The 18,685-nt window shown below is 51.3% G+C and overlaps 1 protein-coding gene across 4 annotated transcripts in view; it reads left to right on the plus strand.

Annotated features, from left to right (window-relative positions):
• Positions 1 to 18,685, plus strand: part of LOC138285243 (NXPE family member 4-like) — an 859,879-nt gene that overhangs the window by 206,187 nt on the left and 635,007 nt on the right. The window lies entirely within an intron of this gene.

An 18,685-nucleotide genomic window follows, 5' to 3' on the forward strand; every position in this document is an offset into this window, starting at 1 on the left:
AGGAATCTTCCGACTGTCGGTATCTTGGTGAGGTTAGGTTTACTTTTAGGATCTTCTGCTAGATGGTCTCCCCTTCCCTGCAGGATCTCCCTCTCTTTCCCTTGTCCCCCCCTATTCCTAACAGCCACCCTCTCGTAAAACCACAGCTGTGGTACGAACGTACCTGAGTTGGCCACGCCCCTCCGGGGACGCGGCTGGCGCTTTCGCAATCTCCCGGCTTCTCACTGACGGGGGCGGGAGGGCCCCTGTGGCTTTCCTTCTCTTTCCGATCCTCCGCTCCTTCGACGGTGTCCTTCCTCTCGGTCTCCGACGTCCGGGCTTCCTCTTCTCCTGGTCGCGTTCGGCGAGAGTCTTCTTCCGTCTCTGTCTCCCCGTTTCCTCTTGGTCCGTCTTTTCTTTCTGTCTTCGTCCAGACGCCGAAGGCGTCTGACGTCATAGGGTGGCGTCCCCCTCGAGTGGGTCGCGGGCCGTCAATCGCGGCCGTCGTAATATTTTGAATATCGGCGACCGGAGCCGTCCGGTTACAGGGCCCTCAGCAATGTAGACAGCCCATGCACAAGAAGGTAGCACCCGCAGAAGTACTTGAAGAAGTCTGAACATGGCAGTCATCTCAACACTGCAAAAGAGGGTCCCACGAAGCCGGAGATCAACTCAGGGAGCTGAGCATCACAGGACAGAGTGCTGGGTATCTAGGCTTGGCTGTGCATGAAGGATTTTGTGGAAATATGCACAGAAGCCCTAGTAGTTGCAGTTCACTTGGTGCACAGGATTACTGTCTGGAGGGGGGAGGCAAGGACATAGCTCCTCCAAATTTGGACAGTTGGCCCACTGAACAGTGCTAGTCATGTAAGCACATATGAGGAGCGTCTCTGACGTCACCTGCAGGCTCTGGCCACTCAGAGGCCTCCAGAGTGCCTTCACACCTCTGGATCCAAGATGGCAGAGGTCTGGGAAACACTGGAGGAGCTCTGGGCACCATCCCTGGGGTGGTGATGGACAGGGGAGTGGTCACTTCCCTTTCCTTTGTCCAGTTTTGTGCCAGAGCAGGGACTGGGGGTTTCCTGAAGTGGTGTAGATTGGCTTATGAAAGGAGGGCACCATCTGCGCCCTTCAACGCATTACCAGAGGCTGGGAGAGGCTACCCCTCCCCAGCCTTTAATGCCTATTTCCAAAGGGCGAGGGTGTAACACCCTCTCTCAGAGAACATTCTTTGTTCTGCCTTCCTGGGACTGGGCTGCCAAGACCCCAGGACTGCAGAACCCTGTCTGTGGGGTGGCAGCAACGGTAGCTGCAGAGAAAACCCCAGAGAGCTGTTGTGGCAGTTCCTGGGGTCCATAGTGGAGCCCCGGGGATTCATGTAATTGGCACGACAATACCATATTTGGCATGGGGGGACAATTCCATGATCTTACACGTTACATGGCCATATTTGGAGTTACCATTGTGAAGCTACATATAGGTATTGACGCGTGTAATGATGTCCCCGCACTCACAAAGTCCGGGGAAATTGCCCTGAACTATGTGGGGGCACCTTTGCTAGTGCAATGTTGCCCTCACACTTAGTAATTTTGCACCTAACCTTCAGCAAGTGAAGATTAGACATATAAGTGACTTAAATGTTACTTAAGTGCAGTGAAAATAGCTGTGAAATAACATGTGCGTTATTTCACTCAAGCTGCAATGGCAGTCTTGTGTAAAGATTTGTCTGACCTCCCTATGGGTGGCAAAAGAAATGCTGCAGCCCATGGGGATCTCCTGGAACCCCAACACCCTGGGTACCCAGGTACCATATACTAGGGAATTATAAGGGTGTTCCAGTATGCCAATTGAAATTGGTAAAAGTGGTCACTAGCCTATAGTGACAAATTTAAAGGCAGACGGAGCATAAGCGCTGAGGTTCTGGTTAGCAGAGGCCAGTCTTTTGACCTCTTGGCAACGTCTGTAGTTTACAGACATCATGTATGGCTTACAAATTAGTCTCAGGATAGAATTCATGGACTGAGTTCCAAAAGTCCAACTATCATCATTGACAACAGACTTCAAACCGCATGAAGGCCATGACACAACATGTTTCTCAGATGAAAAAGTGTCAACCAGCTGGTCATTTCCCTCCATACCCTGCCCTGTGTTTTGTACAATGGACTGGTTAACCAGATTCAGACCTAGATGAGGATCCAGAGATATGTGTAAGCCATGATTTAATGATATCTTGTGCAAAACACAACAGTCTACTAAAATCTTACACACAACTTGTGGTGAGTACAGCTGCACACTCCCTCGTAGAGTCGAGATATTTGAATCTGTCTTAAAGAGGATCAAAAGTGCTCTCAATGATGGCTCTTTTACATCTGGGTGCCCCATTGTACCTTTGCTGAGATACGTGGTTGCGCGTCTGTATGGTGTGAGGAGATGAGGGGAGAGTGCATATACAGCATCACCGGAGGTGGTTAATGGAGTGATATAAGTAAATTTCTCTCTTGCATCAGTACAGTACATGATGTATGAAATGGCACATACTGTGTCTGTTGGGGGTATGTATGTGGCATGAGGATTACTGTTTTCAGTAAGTTTTAGTTTAGAGCAGTAAGAATTGTCAACTGGACCTATTTCAAGTGGTGAGAATGCCAGACAGGGATGCTGTCTCAGTAAAGCCATAGCTGGGCAAAAACATTGTCCATATAGCTGTAAGAGAGAACAGGGATACTGTTTCTCTTGAGTTGGAGCAGGGCAGGGCAGCTGTCCTATGAGCTCCACACTAGGGCAGGGCTGCTGTCCTAAGTGTTTGAGGCAGTGGAGGGTCTCTGCACTAAAGTTTCTCTGTGAGGGTTGGAGGGATCCTCCATTTTAACTAAGATGGTTCCCTTTTCCTCACCAATATTAGTTATCCCCCAGAGAGCTACTTTTACCTCAGGGAGTTCAGCGGTGCCAGCTGATGGTTCTCTTGGTACAGGTGCCACCCCAAGTGAGGTTTCTCCCACCACAGGAATGGTATCCTGAATGGCATGGTGGGTACGGGATACTGTGATGCCCTTTTTACCTGTTGTTGGAGAAGGATCCTGAGTTTTCAGGCCTTTTCCTCTCCTTTGCTTTTTCATTTTAGTAGAAATGAGAGTAAGCAATTCCTCAGGGAAACCCATCATGGCTGCATGGGTATGAAACTCTACCTCAGCCCAACCTGAGGTCTCTAGGTCATTACCTAAGAGACAGTCTACAGGTAAGCTAGGTGATACTACCACCTGCTTAGGGCCGGTAACTCCACCCCAACTAAGCTGAACTATAGCTAAGGGAAGAATCTTAGTGGAGTTATGGCCATCAATAATCTTGTACTAAAGCAAAAAGAAGTACACTGTTCCAACAAAGGAGAATAAAGGGAACCTATTTCTACAGGAGCGAGACCCCTCAAGCATCACATTGGATGTCTAGTTTCATCATTGGGAAAGCTCCTCGTTAGGCCGGTGATGCAATGCCTAACGGGCTCCCCGAAGGGAGCTCTTAACCGTGTTGCAGATGGAATGAGTAAACCTCTAACTAGGCAGAGACTCATTAGGCTCTTGTAATTCAAATTGTCATAAGTTGTATTGACAGTTTTAAGAGCTGAATCTACCACAGACATGATAGCAAAAGGTTTAGAGATAGTGAGAAGGAAGAAAAAGTTTCAGAACTTTTTAAAGAACAGAGAAAAACACTTTTTCTAACTTTTGGAAAACTTTTAGAAGTTTTAGGAAACTTTTCAGAACATTGTAAAAAGTTTTAGAGAAGAAAAGTAAAACTTTTTGGTTAAGTGTACATACACTGAACTGTTTTGTATATGATTCTCTTATGAAAAGTACACAATCACAAAGTGGTAAGTAGTTACAAGTACTTATCCCACCGCTGCACAACCAATGTAGGAGGCTGGCCTGGCTTGTAGTGGATACCAGAGGTTCTTACACCTTGTGCCAGGTCCAGTTATCCCTTATTAGTGTAGAAGATGTGTTTCTAGCAGCTTAGGCTGATAGAAGGTAGCTATGGCAAGCAGCTTAGGCAGAACTAGGAGACATGTAAAGCTCCTACTATACCACTTATATCGTATGCACAATATCATAAGAAAACACAATACACAGAGGTGGTCATTACAACCTTGGCAGACGGTTTTAAAGCGGCGGTAAGACCGCCAACAGGGCGGCAGTAAAAAAAATTAAATTACGACCGTGGCGGAAACCGCCAACAAAGAGAGCCACTTTAACACTCTGACCGCCACGGAGGTACAAACAAACAGTTTGGCGGTCACCGCCAACAGACAGACGGGAGACATTGTACCACGCACACTATTATGACAGGCCAGTCCGCCACCTTTTCCGGGACAGATTCACCGCAGATAAAAACACGGCGGAAACAGGAATTCCGAAGGGAAAACGCTCACCTCTACACACCCCACGAGGAACAAGGACACCATGGAATCAGAACTCCAAATTCTACCTGCGATAGTCTTCCTGCTCCTCTACCAGGAGCACGAGCGCCGGCGCAGAAGACCACGGTGAGTACTGCACCTATGACACAGGGGAGGCAAAAAACAGGGACACACACACGCAACACCCCCACCCCCACCCTCACCCACTACAACACACACACTAATACATGTTGATACATCACAGTTACACCCCCCAAGCCCACTGGAAGAATGCAAAGACAAAAGGAAATGATTGTAACGATTGTAATCCATTAAAATCCAGGACTCCGAAATATATGTACACTATAAACAAATATCTACACCAATAATACAAGTCCAGGTATTGCACCATTTATAGTCTGTGGACCACTGGGCCCAAAATGCATGGGCGAGGGCCACACTCAATACCCCATCAAAACAGAGAGAACACTGCAGGGGCATCAGATAGAAATACAACAGGCACCTCAGGGGGAAGGGAAAGGGGGGCACCTCAGCCGGATGAGTGCACTACGCCAGATCCACGAGGGGGCTCAATGCCCACTGTTCAATCCTGGGGAGTGCAAAGCCACAGTCTCTCAAGTCTCTACAGTGGGTGGTTTGCCCACTGCCATATCCTGGGGAGTGCAAAGCCACAGTCTCTCAAGTCTCTACAGTGGGTGGTTTGCCCACTGCCATACCCTGGGGAGTGCAAAGCCACAGTCTCTCAAGTGAATAACAGTCTCCACTGGTTCTGGAGGGGGACTGGTGCCCACAGTGCTTCATCCTGTGAAGGACAGAGGTATTGGATGGATCTCTCCACTGGTTCTGGAGGGGGACTGGTGCCCACAGTGCTTCATCCTGTGAAGGACAGAGGTATTGGATGGATCTCTCCACTGGTTCTGGAGGAGGACTGGTGCCCAGAGTGCATCACTCACCCCGTGACGGACCCAGTTGCGTCAGTGGCCCTGCCGCTCATGGGCTAGCGGTGCTTCAGATGGCGGTGCCCTGTTCAGCGGTGCTTGTGATGGCAGTGCCCTGTTCAGCAGTGCTTGAGTTGGCGGTGCCCGGCCCAGCGGTGCTTGAGTTGGCGGTGCCCTGTTCAGCAGTGCTTGTGATGGCGGTGCCCTGTTCAGCGGTGATTGATTTGGCGGATCCCGGCCCAGCAGTGCTTGTGCTGGCAGTCCTTCATGGCCCAGCGAGGCTTGTGCAGGCGGTCCTTTATGGCCCAGCGGTGCTTGTGCTGGCGGTCCGCCCAGCGGTGCCTGTGCTGGTGGTCCTTCATGGCCCAGCGGTGCTTGTGCTGGCGGTCCGCCCAGCGGTGCCTGTGCTGGTGGTCCTTCATGGCCGAGCAGGGCTTGTGCTGGCGGTCCTTCATGGCCCAGCGGTGCTTGTGCTGGCGGTCCTTCATGGCCCAGCTGTGCCTGTGCTGGCGGTCCTTCATGGCCCAGCGGTGCCTGTGCTGGTGGTCCTTCATGGCCCAGCGGGGCTTGTGCTGGCGGTCCTTCATGGCCCAGCAGTGCTTGTGCTGGCGGTCCTTCATGGCCCAGCGGTGCTTGTGCTGGCGGTCCTTCATGGCCCAACGGTGTTTGTGCTGGCGGTCCTTCATGGCCCAGCGGTGCGTGTGCTGGCTGTCCTTCATGGCCCAGCGGGGCTTGTGCTGGCGGTCCTTCATGGCCCAGCGGTGCTTGTGCTGGCGGTCCTTCATGGCCCATCAGGGCTTGTGCTGGCGGTCCTTCATGGCCCAGCGGTGCTTGTGCTGGCAGTCCTTCATGGCCCAGCGGTGCTTGTACTGGCGGTCCTTCATCCTCCTGGGCAGCTGAGCTGTGGCTGGCGGGGCCCTCCTGGGCAGCTGGGCTGGGGCTGGCGGGGCCCACCTGGGCAACTGGGCCCTCCTGGGCAGCGGGGCTGTGGCTGGCGGGCCCACCTGGGCAGCTGGATTGGGGCTGGCGGGGCCCTCCTGGGCAGCTGGGCTGAGGCTGGCAGGGCCCTCCTGGGCAGCTGGACTGGGGCTGGCGGGGCCCTCCTGGGCAGCTGGGATGGGACTGGCGGGGCCCTCCTGGGCAGCTGGGATGATGGCGGTCTTCTCTGCCGTGCAGCTCTTCCCAGACTTGCCGGGTTTCTTGTGGCCCTTCCCCACCTTGGGAGGTGTAACAGCTGACTCCACACTCCCACCGGGACCCCTGGGAGCGGATTTGGTGACTGGAGTCTTCCCCCTCTCCCGCCGGGCACTGGCCAACTTCTGATGCTTCACAGGGGGGGACTGGCTGTGCTGTGGCTCCGTGCCACACTGGCTGTCCTGGTGGCCGGTGCACTCCACATACCTGTGATAACAGGCACCACTGGTCCCGTAGATGTTGTGGCTGAGGTGCTACTTCGGGACCTATGAGATGGACGGGGTGGGGGAGGTGTGGGAAAAAGGTCAAGGCTGGACAGGAAAATTCTTTTGGACACACTGGGACGGGTAGCTGGAGGGAGTTTGGGAGTGGAGGAAGAGGTGGTGGTAGTAGGAGGTGTACGTTTGGTGACTTTGGGTGCAGGTGCATGTGCTGGAGGCTGTCGTGAGGTGGATGGCTGTTGGGTGGGTGTGTGCCTGCGTTTGTGTATCTTGGGAGGGGGCATCACAGACACACTGGGAGAGGACACAGGGGACGTGTGAATGGTAGTGGGGGTGGTGACTGCACGTACTGGCTGTAGAGGTAGTGCATGCAGGTGTGAGTGTAGATGAGACTAGGAGGGAGGAGGGAGATGACGAGGAGAGGGACACAGTGGAGGCAGTGGATGTTGGTGTGTGATGCTTGCGTGAGTGCCTGTGGGATGTGTGGTGCTTATGTTTGCCTGAGCTTCCCTTGTTTGGTGAGGTGTGTGCAGGCTGGTCTGATGGTGTTCTTGGGATAGGCAGAGGTACAGGGGATTGGGTCTGGGTGGAGGAAGTTGGAGGGGGGAGGCTAGAGACGGGGGCAATGGCTGTCATCAGTGCTGAGGCCAGAGTTTGAAAAGCTCGGTGAAGGGCCGCCTGACCACAATGAATGCCCTCCAGGAATGCATTAGTTTGTTGCAACTGCCTTTCTACACCCTGGATGGCATTCAAAATGGTAGACTGCCCAACAGTGAGTGACCTGAGGAGGTCAATGGCCTCCTCACTGAGGGCAGCAGGGGTGGCTGGGGCAAGGCCTGAGGTGCCTGGAGCGAAGGTGATGCCCACCCTCCTGGGTGAGCGGGCCCGGGGCGAAGGCTGAGGGGCTGCTGGGAGGGCGGTGCTGGTAGGGGTGGTGGCGGCAGTACCTGTAGATGCAGGGGGCACAGATGCTGCCACCACCACAAGGGAGCTACCATCAGAGGACGAGTCCGTGTCGCTGGTGTCAGCTCCTGTCCCCGCTGTGGAGCTCCCCTCGCCCTCAGTCCCACTGGTGAATTCCGAGTCCGTAGTCTCACCCTCCAGGGCCATGTGGGATGCAGCTCCCTCGTGCTCCGGTGCCACTGCTCCTCCGCCTGATGATGCTAATGCACACAAGAACTGGAAGACCACAAAAAGGTGGGGGGGAGACAGAAGAAAGACATGTTCAGTGCATGGATTACCGCTACCGTTGGCGGACAAGACAGACACAGAGGCCCCCTGCACTACGCCGCGCTCTTTGGCTCCACAGTGCAATTCCTGGGAAATGGCCTACAAGGCTATGGACGACATCTGCACACATAGATGACACATGAATAGCTGTGCTTGGCACTCTACAGAGGTGGGGTGGGGGGCCACAGGGCCATGCCTTACTGAGGGGCCTAGCCTACGAAACTCGCCCTGGCCTAGGGAAACCCACAGCCCTCCTCCCCCACCCAGACAACTCCACTGCCCGCAAAGTCAGCAGAATGAGAGTGTACTCACCCCCTTGTGTCTGCTGTGATGCCCTCAAGCGCCCATCCAACTCCCGGTAGGCCACCGCCAGGATCCTGAACATCAGGGGGGTCATGGTTCGACGGCACCACTCCCACGTTGGGGGGCCATCCCTAGCTGACCCTCCGCCGTCTTCTTGCTCCAGCGGCGAATGTCCTCCCATCTTTTCCGTCAGTGGGTGCTCTGTCTGTGGTAGACCCCCAGGGTCCGGACGTCCTTGGCAATGGCATGCCAAATATCTGTCTTCTAGTGGGCACTGACTTACATGAAATGTACAGGGGAAGAAGAGAAGTCATTACCAACTGCACCGTCAAAGTGAGTGGCCCCCATCCCTACCCTTGCCATGTGGCACATGCTCTCACCACCGTCTTACATGCACGCAGCACTCTGCCCCCTTCCTTCTTACATCCAGCCCTCTCTACACAGGCATAGCCCATACAACATGCTCCCTGTGTACTTACCTGTTTGTCTGGAGGACCGTAGAGTAGCGTGTACTGGGGGAGGACCCCATCAACGAGCTTCTCCAACTCCTCCGATGTGAAGGCAGGGTCCCTTTCTCCAGACGCACGAGCCATTGTCTCTTCCAGACTGAGGTCACAGCAGCACTTGCAGTGCAGGTCCTCTCCTGTCGAAGATCAGGTATCGTGTGATTGAAGGGATAGAAAATGGCGGTCACGTCCGCGGCGGTGCGTACCATCACCTCCGGCGTACATCGTCATTGGCTCCTGGGACCCATAGGGTCCAATGTTACCCAATGCAGCATTGCGACGCGGTCTCTGACCGCCTACCGCGACGGTGTACAACACCAGCGCAGTTACCTCACATCCCATTGTCCCACTTTAGAGGTCAGACAGCCGCCATTTCAGGGGCCCACATGGCCTCATTTTCAACTGCGTCACACATACCTAGGCCTAGTCTCAACTCAACACATGTACAGGCCACCTTTTGTGTATGATTGGTGTTCTGGGTAAACTGTGGGTACGTACCTCTGAGTTGTTTGACTCTGTGGTCAATGTTGTCCTTCATAGACACCGTCCGCTGGGACGTGAGGAGATGGCAGCATCCTCCGGTGTACCGACCGCTGGTGGACCTGTCGACAATGGAGGAGCGACATTTGATAATCACCTACAGGTTTGACCGTGCCACAATCCAGGAACTGTGTACCCAGTTGGAGCCAGACCTGATGTCAGCAATCCGGCATCCCACAGGAATCCCCCTTCAAGTGCATGTGCTGTCAGTGCTCCATTTTCTTGCAAGTGGGTCTTTTCAAACAACTGTGGCCATGGCATCAGCGATGTCCCAGCCTATGTTTTCCAACATATTGTCCAGAGTGTTGTCTGCCCTTCTGAAACACATGCGGAGATACATCGTTTTCCGTCAGGTGGAGGATTTGCCTACAGTGAAAGGGGATTTCTATGCCCTGGGACATATCCCCAACATCATAGGTGCCATTGATGGGACCCATGTGGCTTTGGTCCCCCCCCACAGGAGTGAACAGGTATACAGAAACCGGAAGAGTTATCATTCTATGAATGTACAGATGGTATGTTTGGCCGACCAGTAATGACCCAGTACACCTCCCATGTGAATGCCATGTTCCCTGGCTCAGTGCATGACGCCTACATCCTGCGGAATAGCAGCATCCCTTATGTGATGGGTCAACTCCAGAGGCACTGTGTGTGGCTATTTGGTGAGCCCCTGGAAGCAAGAGAGTGGGAATGGTTGTCAGGGGTTATCCCTACAGGTTAATGTGTGTCTAACAGTTGTCCCTCGCCATTTGCAGGTGAGTCTGGTTACCCCAACCTGTCATGGCTACTGACCCCAGTGAGGAATCCCAGGACAAGGGCAGAGGAACGCTACAATGAGGCCCATGGGCAAACTAGGAGGGTGATCGAGCGGACCTTCGGCCTCCTGAAGGCCAGGTTCAGGTGCCTCCACATGACAGGTGGATCCCTATTCTACTCACCAAAGAAGGTGTGCCAGATCATCGTGGCCTGCTGTATGCTTCACAACTTGGCTTTGCGACGACAGGTTCCTTTTCTGCAGGAGGATGGTCCAGATGGCGGTGTTGTGGCAGCTGTGGAGCCTGTGGACAGTGATGAGGATGAAGGAGAGGAAGAAGACATGCAGAACAGGGACTCAGTGATCCAGCAATATTTCCAGTGAAACACAGGTGAGAATACAATCCTGCCTACTTCATTTACTTTTACACTACTACCTCTATCCTGTCTGTCGTTTTCACCCAGTGTATGGTCACTGAGTTGTCACTTTCCCTTACGGTTTCACAGATGTGGGTCCCACTGTGTGACATCTGCTTCAATTCCTCATGGACTAGAGCTGTGTGACATAGGTATGTTGACATTACTATTTCAAAAACATTTTGTTACTGTAATTGCAAATACACTATTTCGAAATCACAGACAGGCTCCAGATCATTTTGTGCTTTAGGTGTGTTTATTTAAATGCAAAATATTGGAGGGGGAAGTTAAGTGGTGAGGGGTGATGGCGGAGGAGTGTCCATGGCAGAGTCCAGTCTATTAGTCTCACAGGTGCATAGAACATATGGGCATTGTGAGAAAGTAGCCTCTTTCTAGCCTTGTTACCCCCACTTTTGGCCTGTTTGTGAGTGTATGTCAGGGTGTTTTCACTGTCTCACTGGGATCCTGCTAGCCAGGGCCCAGTGCTCATAGTGAAAGCCCTATGTTTTCAGTATGTTTGTTGTGTGTCACTGGGACCCTGCTAGTCAGGACCCCAGTGCTCATAAGTTTGTGACCTATAGGTATGGGTACCCTGTGTGATGCCTAACTGTCTCACTGAGGCTCTGTTAACCAGAACCTCAGTGGTTATGCTCTCTCTTTTACAAATTGTCACTAACAGGCTAGTGACCAATTTCACCAATTTACATTGGCATGCTGGAACACCCTTATAATTCCCTAGTAGATGGTACTGAGGTACCCAGGGTATTGGGGTTCCAGGAGATCCCTATGAGTGAAATAACGTCCACGTTATTTCACAGCCATTTTACACTGCACTTAAGTAACTTATAAGTCACCTATATGTCTAACCTTTACCTGGTAAAGGTTGCGTGCTAAGTTACTTAGTGTGTGGGCACCCTGGCACTAGCCAAGGTGCCCCCACCTCGTTCAGGGCCAATTCCCCGGACTTTGTGAGTGCGGGGACACCATTACACGCGTGCACTATACATAGGTCACTACCTATGTATGGCTTCACAATGGTAACTCCGAATATGGCCATGTAACATGTCTAAGATCATGGAATTGCCCCCCAATGCCATCCTGGTATTGGGGAGACAATCCCATGATTCCCCGGGTCTCTAGCACAGACCCGGGTACTGCCAAACTGCCTTTCCCGGGGTTTCACTGCAGCTGCTGCTGCTGCCAACCCCTCAGACAGGTTTCTGCCCTCCTGGGGTCCAGCCAGGCTTGGCCCAGGAAGGCAGAACAAAGGACTTCCTCAGAGAGAGGGTATTACACCCTCTCCCTTTGGAATAAGGTGTCAGGGCTGGGGAGGAGTAGCCTCCCCCAGCCTCTGGAAATGCTTTGATGGGCACAGATTGTGCCCATCTCTGCATAAGCCAGTCTACACCGGTTCAGGGATCCCTCAGCCCTGCTCTGGCGCGAAACTGGACAAAGGAAAGGGGAGTGAGTGACCACTCCCCTGACCTCTACCTCCCCTGGGAGGTGCCCAGAGCTCCTCCAGGGTGCTCCAGACCTCTGCCATCTTGGAAACAGAGGTGCTGCTGGCACACTGGACTGCTCTGAGTGGCCAGGGTCAGCCGGTGACGTCAGAGACTCCTTCTGATAGGCTCCTTCAGGTGTTGCTAGCCTATCCTCTCTCCTAGGTAGCCAAACCTCCTTTTCTGGCTATTTAGGGTCTCTGCTTTTGGGAATTCCTTAGATAATGAATGCAAGAGCTCATCAGAGTTCCTCTGCATCTCTCTCTTCACCTTCTGCCAAGGAATCGACTGCTGACCGCGCTGGAAGCCTGCAAAACTGCAACAAAGTAGCAAAGACGACTACTGCGACCTTGTAACGCTGATCCTGCCACCTTCTCGACTGTTTTCCTGGTGGTGCATGCTGTGGGGGTAGTCTGCCTCCTCTCTGCACTAGAAGCTCCGAAGAAATCTCCCATGGGTCGACGGAATCTTCCCCCTGCAACCGCAGGCACCAAAGAACTGCATCACCGGTCCTCTGGGTCTCCTCTCAGCATGACGAGCGATGTCCCTTGAACTCAGCAACTCTGTCCAAGTGACTCCCACAGTCCAGTGACTCTTCAGTCCAAGTTTGGTGGAGGTAAGTCCTTGCCTCCCCACGCTATACTGCATTGCTGGGAACCGCGTGTTTTGCAGCTACTCCGGCTCCTGTGCACTCTTCGAGGATTTCCTTTGTGCACAGCCAAGCCTGGGTCCCCGGCACTCTAACCTGCATTGCACGACCTCCTGAGTTGTCCTCTGGCTTCGTGGGACCCTCTTGTGCAACTTCGGGTGAGCTCCGGTTCACTCCACTTTGTAGTGCCTATTCTGGCACTTCTGCGGGTGCTGCTTGCTTCTGAGTGGGCTCCTTCTCTTGCTGGGCGCCCCCTCTGTCTCCTCACTCAATTGGCGACATCCTGGTCCCTCCTGGGCCACAGCAGCATCCAAAAACCCTAACCGCAACTTTTGCAGCTAGCAAGGCATGTTGGCGGTCTTTCTGCACGAAAACACTTCTGCACGATTCTTCACGACGTGGGACAACCATCCTCCAAAGGGGAAGTTTCTAGCCCTTGTCGTTCCTTCAGAATCCTCAGCTTCTACCATCCAGTGGCAGCTTCTTTGCACCCACAGCTGGCATTTCCTGGGCATCTGCCCACTCCCGACTTGATCGTGACTCTTGGACTTGGTCCCCTTGTTCCACAGGTACTCTCGTAAGGAAATCCATCGTTGTTGCATTGCTGGTGTTGTTGTTTCTTGCAGGATTCCCCTATCACGACTTCTGTGCTCTTTGGGGAACTTAGGTGCACTTTGCACCCACTTTTCAGGGTCTTGAGGTGGGCTATTTTTCTAACCCTCACTGTTTTCTTACAGTCCCAGCGACCCTCTACAAGGTCACATAGGTTTGGGGTTCATTCGTGGTTCGCATTCCACTTCTAGAGTATATGGTTTGTGTTGCCCCTATCCCTATGTGCCCCCATTGCATTCTATTGTGACTATACATTGTTTGCACTGTTTTCTATTGCTATTACTGCATATTTTGGTATTGTGTACATATATCTTGTGTATATTTGCTATCCTCATACTGAGGGTACTCACTGAGATACTTTTGGCATATTGTCATAAAAATAAAGTACCTCTATTTTTAGTATATCTGTGTATTGTGTTTTCTTATGATATTGTGCATATGACACTAGTGGTACTGTAGGAGCTTCACTCGTCTCCTAGTTCAGCCTAAGCTGCTCTGCTAAGCTACCTTTTCTATCAGCCTAAGCTGCTAGACACCCCGCTACACTAATAAGGGATGCCTGGTGCAAGGTGTAAGTACCCCTTGGTACTCACCACAAGCCAGTCCAGCCTCCTACATTGGTTGTGCAGCGGTGGGATAAGTACTTTGCAACTACTTACCACTTTTGTCATTGTACTTTTCATAAGAGAAAAATATACAAAAGGAGTCCAGTGTCTGTACACCTAACCAAAAAGTTTTGCTTTTCTTCTCTCACTTCTTTTCTAAGTGCTGAAAAGTACCTCTAAACTTTCAAAAAGTTCCTAAAAAGTTTTAAAAGTTTTTTTCTGTTCTTTAAAAAGTTCTGAAACTTTTTTTCTTTTTCTGTCCCTTAAACCTTTTTTATCATGTCTGGTACAGGCCACACTCTTGATCTGTCCAGCATAGCTTATGACAACCTTAGCTGGAAGGAAGCAAGGAGTCTCTGTGTTGATAGAGGTTTAGGGGTAGGGAAGAATCCCTCACGACAACTGTTGGTTAACATGCTCATTGAACAAGATAAGACCTTAGTTGGCACTTCTGGTGAGAAATTAGCTGATGGTTCCCACTCCGATTCTGGGGCACCCCTAGCAAAAGATTTGGGAGGGAATCCTTCCAACCTGCCCCTTAGCAGGCCACCTAGCATAGCTGGTACTAATTTGAATTCACATCACAGTAATAGTGTTGTTTCTCATCACAGTAGAAGTGTTACTTCTATAGGCCAGAATGTTAGTGTGCCATCTGTTAGGGCCAGGTCTCCCTCTGTTCATTCTCACCATTCTTCTGTTTCAAGGCATGCCCAACCCACCCACCCTGATGACAGAGTGTTAGAAAGGGAGCTCAATAGATTGAGAGTGGAACAATCCAGGCTGAAGCTCAAGAAGCAACAGCTGGATTTAGATAGGCAGTCCTTGGAGATAGAAAGAGAAAGACAGAAATTGGGGTTTGAACCCCACGGTGGCAGCAGCAGTATTCCAAATAGTCATCCTGCAAAAGAGAATGATTCTAGGAATCTGCACAAGATAGTTCCCTCTTACAAGGAAGGGGATGACATTAACAAGTGGTTTGCTGCACTTGAAAGGGCCTGTGTTGTACAGGAGGTCCCTCAAAGGCAGTGGGCTGCTATCCTATGGCTATCGTTCTGTGGAAAGGGTAGGGATAGGCTCCTTACTGTTAAAGAAAGTGATGCCAATAATTTTACAGTTCTTAAGAATGCACTCCTAGATGGTTATGGCTTAACCACTGAACAGTACAGGATGAAGTTCAGAGAAACCAAAAAGGAGCCTTCTCAAGCCTGGGAAGACTTTGTTGACCATTCAGTGAAGGCCTTGGAGGGGTGGTTACATGGCAGTAAAGTTTCTGACTATGAAAGCCTGTATAACTTAATCCTGAGAGAGCATATTCTTAATAATTGTGTGTCTGATTTGTTACACCAGTACCTAGTATACTCTGATCTGACCTCTCCCCAAGAATTGGGAAAGAAGGCAGACAAATGGGTCAGAACAAGGGTGAACAGAAAAGTTCATACAGGGGGTGACAAGGATGGCAAGAAGAAAGATGGTGAGAAATCTCAAGATAAGCATGAGGATAAGGGTAAAACTAAAGATCCCACTTCAAATCTTAAACACTCTTCAGGGGGTGGGGATAAAACAAATTCTTCCTCTTCTTCTCAACCCACACACATTAAAAAGCCTTGGTGCTTTGTGTGTAAAAACAGAGGCCATAGGCCAGGGGATAAGTCCTGTCCAGGTAAACCCCCTGAGCCTACCACCACTAATACATCAAGCTCTAGTGCCCCTAGCAGTAGTGGTACTAGTGGTGGGACTGTTGGCAACAGTCAAGTTAAGGGTGTAATTGGGTTCACTTATGGGTCCATTAGAGAAACTGGGGTAGTCAGTCCAAAGACAGTTTTTGTCACACCTAGTGGCATTGGCCTTGCCACACTGGCTGCTTGTCCCCTTACAATGGATAAGTACAGGCAGACAGTTTCAATAAATGGTGTTGAGGCCTTGGCCTACAGGGACACAGGTGCCAGTATCACTTTGGTGACTGAAAACCTAGTGCATCCTGAACAACACATCATTGGACAGCAGTATAAGATTATTGATGTCCATAACTCCACTAAGTTTCTTCCCTTAGCTATAATTCAGTTTATTTGGGGTGGAGTTACTGGCCCTAAGCAGGTGGTAGTGTCACCTAGCTTACCTGTAGATTGTCTCTTAGGTAATGACCTAGAGGCCTCAGGTTGGGCTGATGTAGAGTTTTATACCCATGCAGCCATGCTGGGTATCCCTGAGGAATTGTTCCCTCTCATTTCTACAGAAATGAAAAAGCAAAGGAGAAAAGGCATGAAAACTCAGGATCCCTCTCCAACAACAGGTAAAAAGGGTATCACAGTATCCCCTAACCACCCTGCCAATCAGGATACCATTCCTGTGGTGGGAGAAACCTCTCCTGGGGTGGCACCTGTTCCAAGGGAATCATCAGCTGACATAGCTGAACTCCCTGAGGTAGAAGTACCTCTCTGTGGGATAACTCATATTGGTGAGAAAAAGAGCACCATTTTTGTTAACATGGAGCATCCCTCCAACCCTCCCAGAGAAACTTTAGTGCAGAAACCCTGCACTGCCTCACAACACTTAGGACAGCATTCCTGCCATGGTATGGAGCTCATAGGACAGCATCCCTGCCCTGCTCCAACTCAAGAGAAACAGCATCCCTGTTCTCTCTTCCAGCCATATGGACAAAGTTTTTGCCCAGCTATGGCTTTACTGAGACAGCATCCCTGCCTGGCATTTTCATCACTACAAATAGGTTCAGTGGACAATTCCCACTGCTCTAAACTAAAACTTACTGATAGAAACTCTGAAAATACATCTCCACATTGTTGCTTAGCTAAAAAACTTCAAACAGGGTGGTTTACATCCCCACAGGGAAGTAACCATATAGTGGATCATAAAGGGAGTAACCAGTCTATTGCAGAGCTACTCTCTAGTTATCACCACTTAGACAATAAAGTCTCAACTGGCCAAGGTTAGCCTTATTGTCCTTCGTTTGGGGGGGGGGTTGTGTGAGAAAGTAGCCTCTTTCTAGCCTTGTTACCCCCACTTTTGGCCTGTTTGTGAGTGTATGTCAGGGTGTTTTCACTGTCTCACTGGGATCCTGCTAGCCAGAGCCCAGTGCTCATAAGGAAAGCCCTATGTTTTCAGTATGTTTGTTATGTGTCACTGGGAACCTGCTAGTCAGGACCCCAGTGCTCATAAGTTTGTGACCTATAGGTATGGGTACCCTGTGTGATACCTAACTGTCTCACTGAGGCTCTGCTAACCAGAACCTCAGTGGTTATGCTCTCTCTTTTACAAATTGTCACTAACAGGCTAGTGACCAATTTCACCAATTTACATTGGCATGCTGGAACACCCTTATAATTCCCTAGTAGATGGTACTGAGGTACCCAGGGTATTGGGGTTCCAGGAGATCCCTATGGGCTGCAGCATTTCTTTTGCCACCCATAGGGAGCTCTGACAATTCTTACACGGGCCTGCCACAGCAGCCTGAGTGAAATAACGTCCACCTTATTTCACAGCCATTTTACACTGCACTTAAGTAACTTATAAGTCACCTATATGTCTAACCTTTACCTGGTAAAGGTTGGGTGCTAAGTTACTTAGTGTGTGGGAACCCTGGCACTAGCCAAGGTGCCCCCACCTCGTTCAGGGCCAATTCCCCAGACTTTGTGAGTGCGGGGAAACCCTTTACACGCGTGCACTATACATAGGTCACTACCTATGTATGGCTTCACAATGGTAACTCCGAATATGGCCATGTAACATGTCTAAGATCATGGAATTGCCCCCCCCAATGCCATCCTGGTATTGGGGAGACAATCCCATGATTCCCCGGGTCTCTAGCACAGTCCCGGGTACTGCCAAACTGCCTTTCCTGGAGTTTCACTGCAGCTGCTGCTGCTGCCAACCCCTCAGACAGGTTTCTGCCCTCCTGGGGTCCAGCCAGGCTTGGCCCAGGAAGGCAGAACAAAGGACTTCCTCAGAGAGAGGGTGTTACACCCTCTCCCTTTGGAATAATCTGTCAGGGCTGGGGAGGAGTAGCCTCCCCCAGCCTTTGGAAATGCTTTGATGGGCACAGATGGTGCCCGTCTCTGCATAAGCCAGTCTACACCGGTTCAGGGATCCCTCAGCCCTTCTCTGGCGCGAAACTGGACAAAGGAAAGGGGAGTGACCACTCCCCTGACCTGCACCTCCCCTGGGAGGTGCCCAGAGCTCCTCCAGTGTGCTCCAGACCTCTGCCATCTTGGAAACAGAGGTGCTGCTGGCACACTGGACTGCTCTGAGTGGCCTGGGCCAGCAGGTGACGTCAGAGACTCCTTCTGATAGGCTCCTTCAGGTGTTGCTAGCCTATCCTCTCTCCTAGGTAGCCAAACCTCATTTTCTGGCTATTTAGGGTCTCTGCTTTGAGGAATTCCTTAGATAACGAATGCAAAACCTCATCAGAGTTCCTCTGCATCTCTCTGTTCACCTTCTGCCAAGGAATCGACTGCTGACCGCGCTGGAAGCCTGCAAAACTGCAACAAAGTAGCAAAGACGACTACTGCGACCTTGTAACGCTGATCCTGTCGCCTTCTCAACTATTTTCCTGGTGGTGCATGCTGTGGGGGTAGTCTGCCTCCTCTCTGCACTAGAAGCTCCGAAGAAATCTCCCGTAGGTCGACGGAATCTTCCCCCCTGCAACCGCAGGCACCAAAGAACTGCATCACCGGTCCTCTGGATCTCCTCTCAGCACGACGAGCGAGGTCCCTTGAACTCAGAAACTCTGTCCAAGTGACTCCCACAGTCCAGTGACTCTTCAGTCCATGTTTGGTGGAGGTAAGTCCTTGCCTCCCCACGCTAGACTGCATTG

Source organism: Pleurodeles waltl, chromosome 3_1 (assembly GCF_031143425.1).
Source record: "Pleurodeles waltl isolate 20211129_DDA chromosome 3_1, aPleWal1.hap1.20221129, whole genome shotgun sequence".
NCBI lineage: Eukaryota > Metazoa > Chordata > Amphibia > Caudata > Salamandridae > Pleurodeles > Pleurodeles waltl.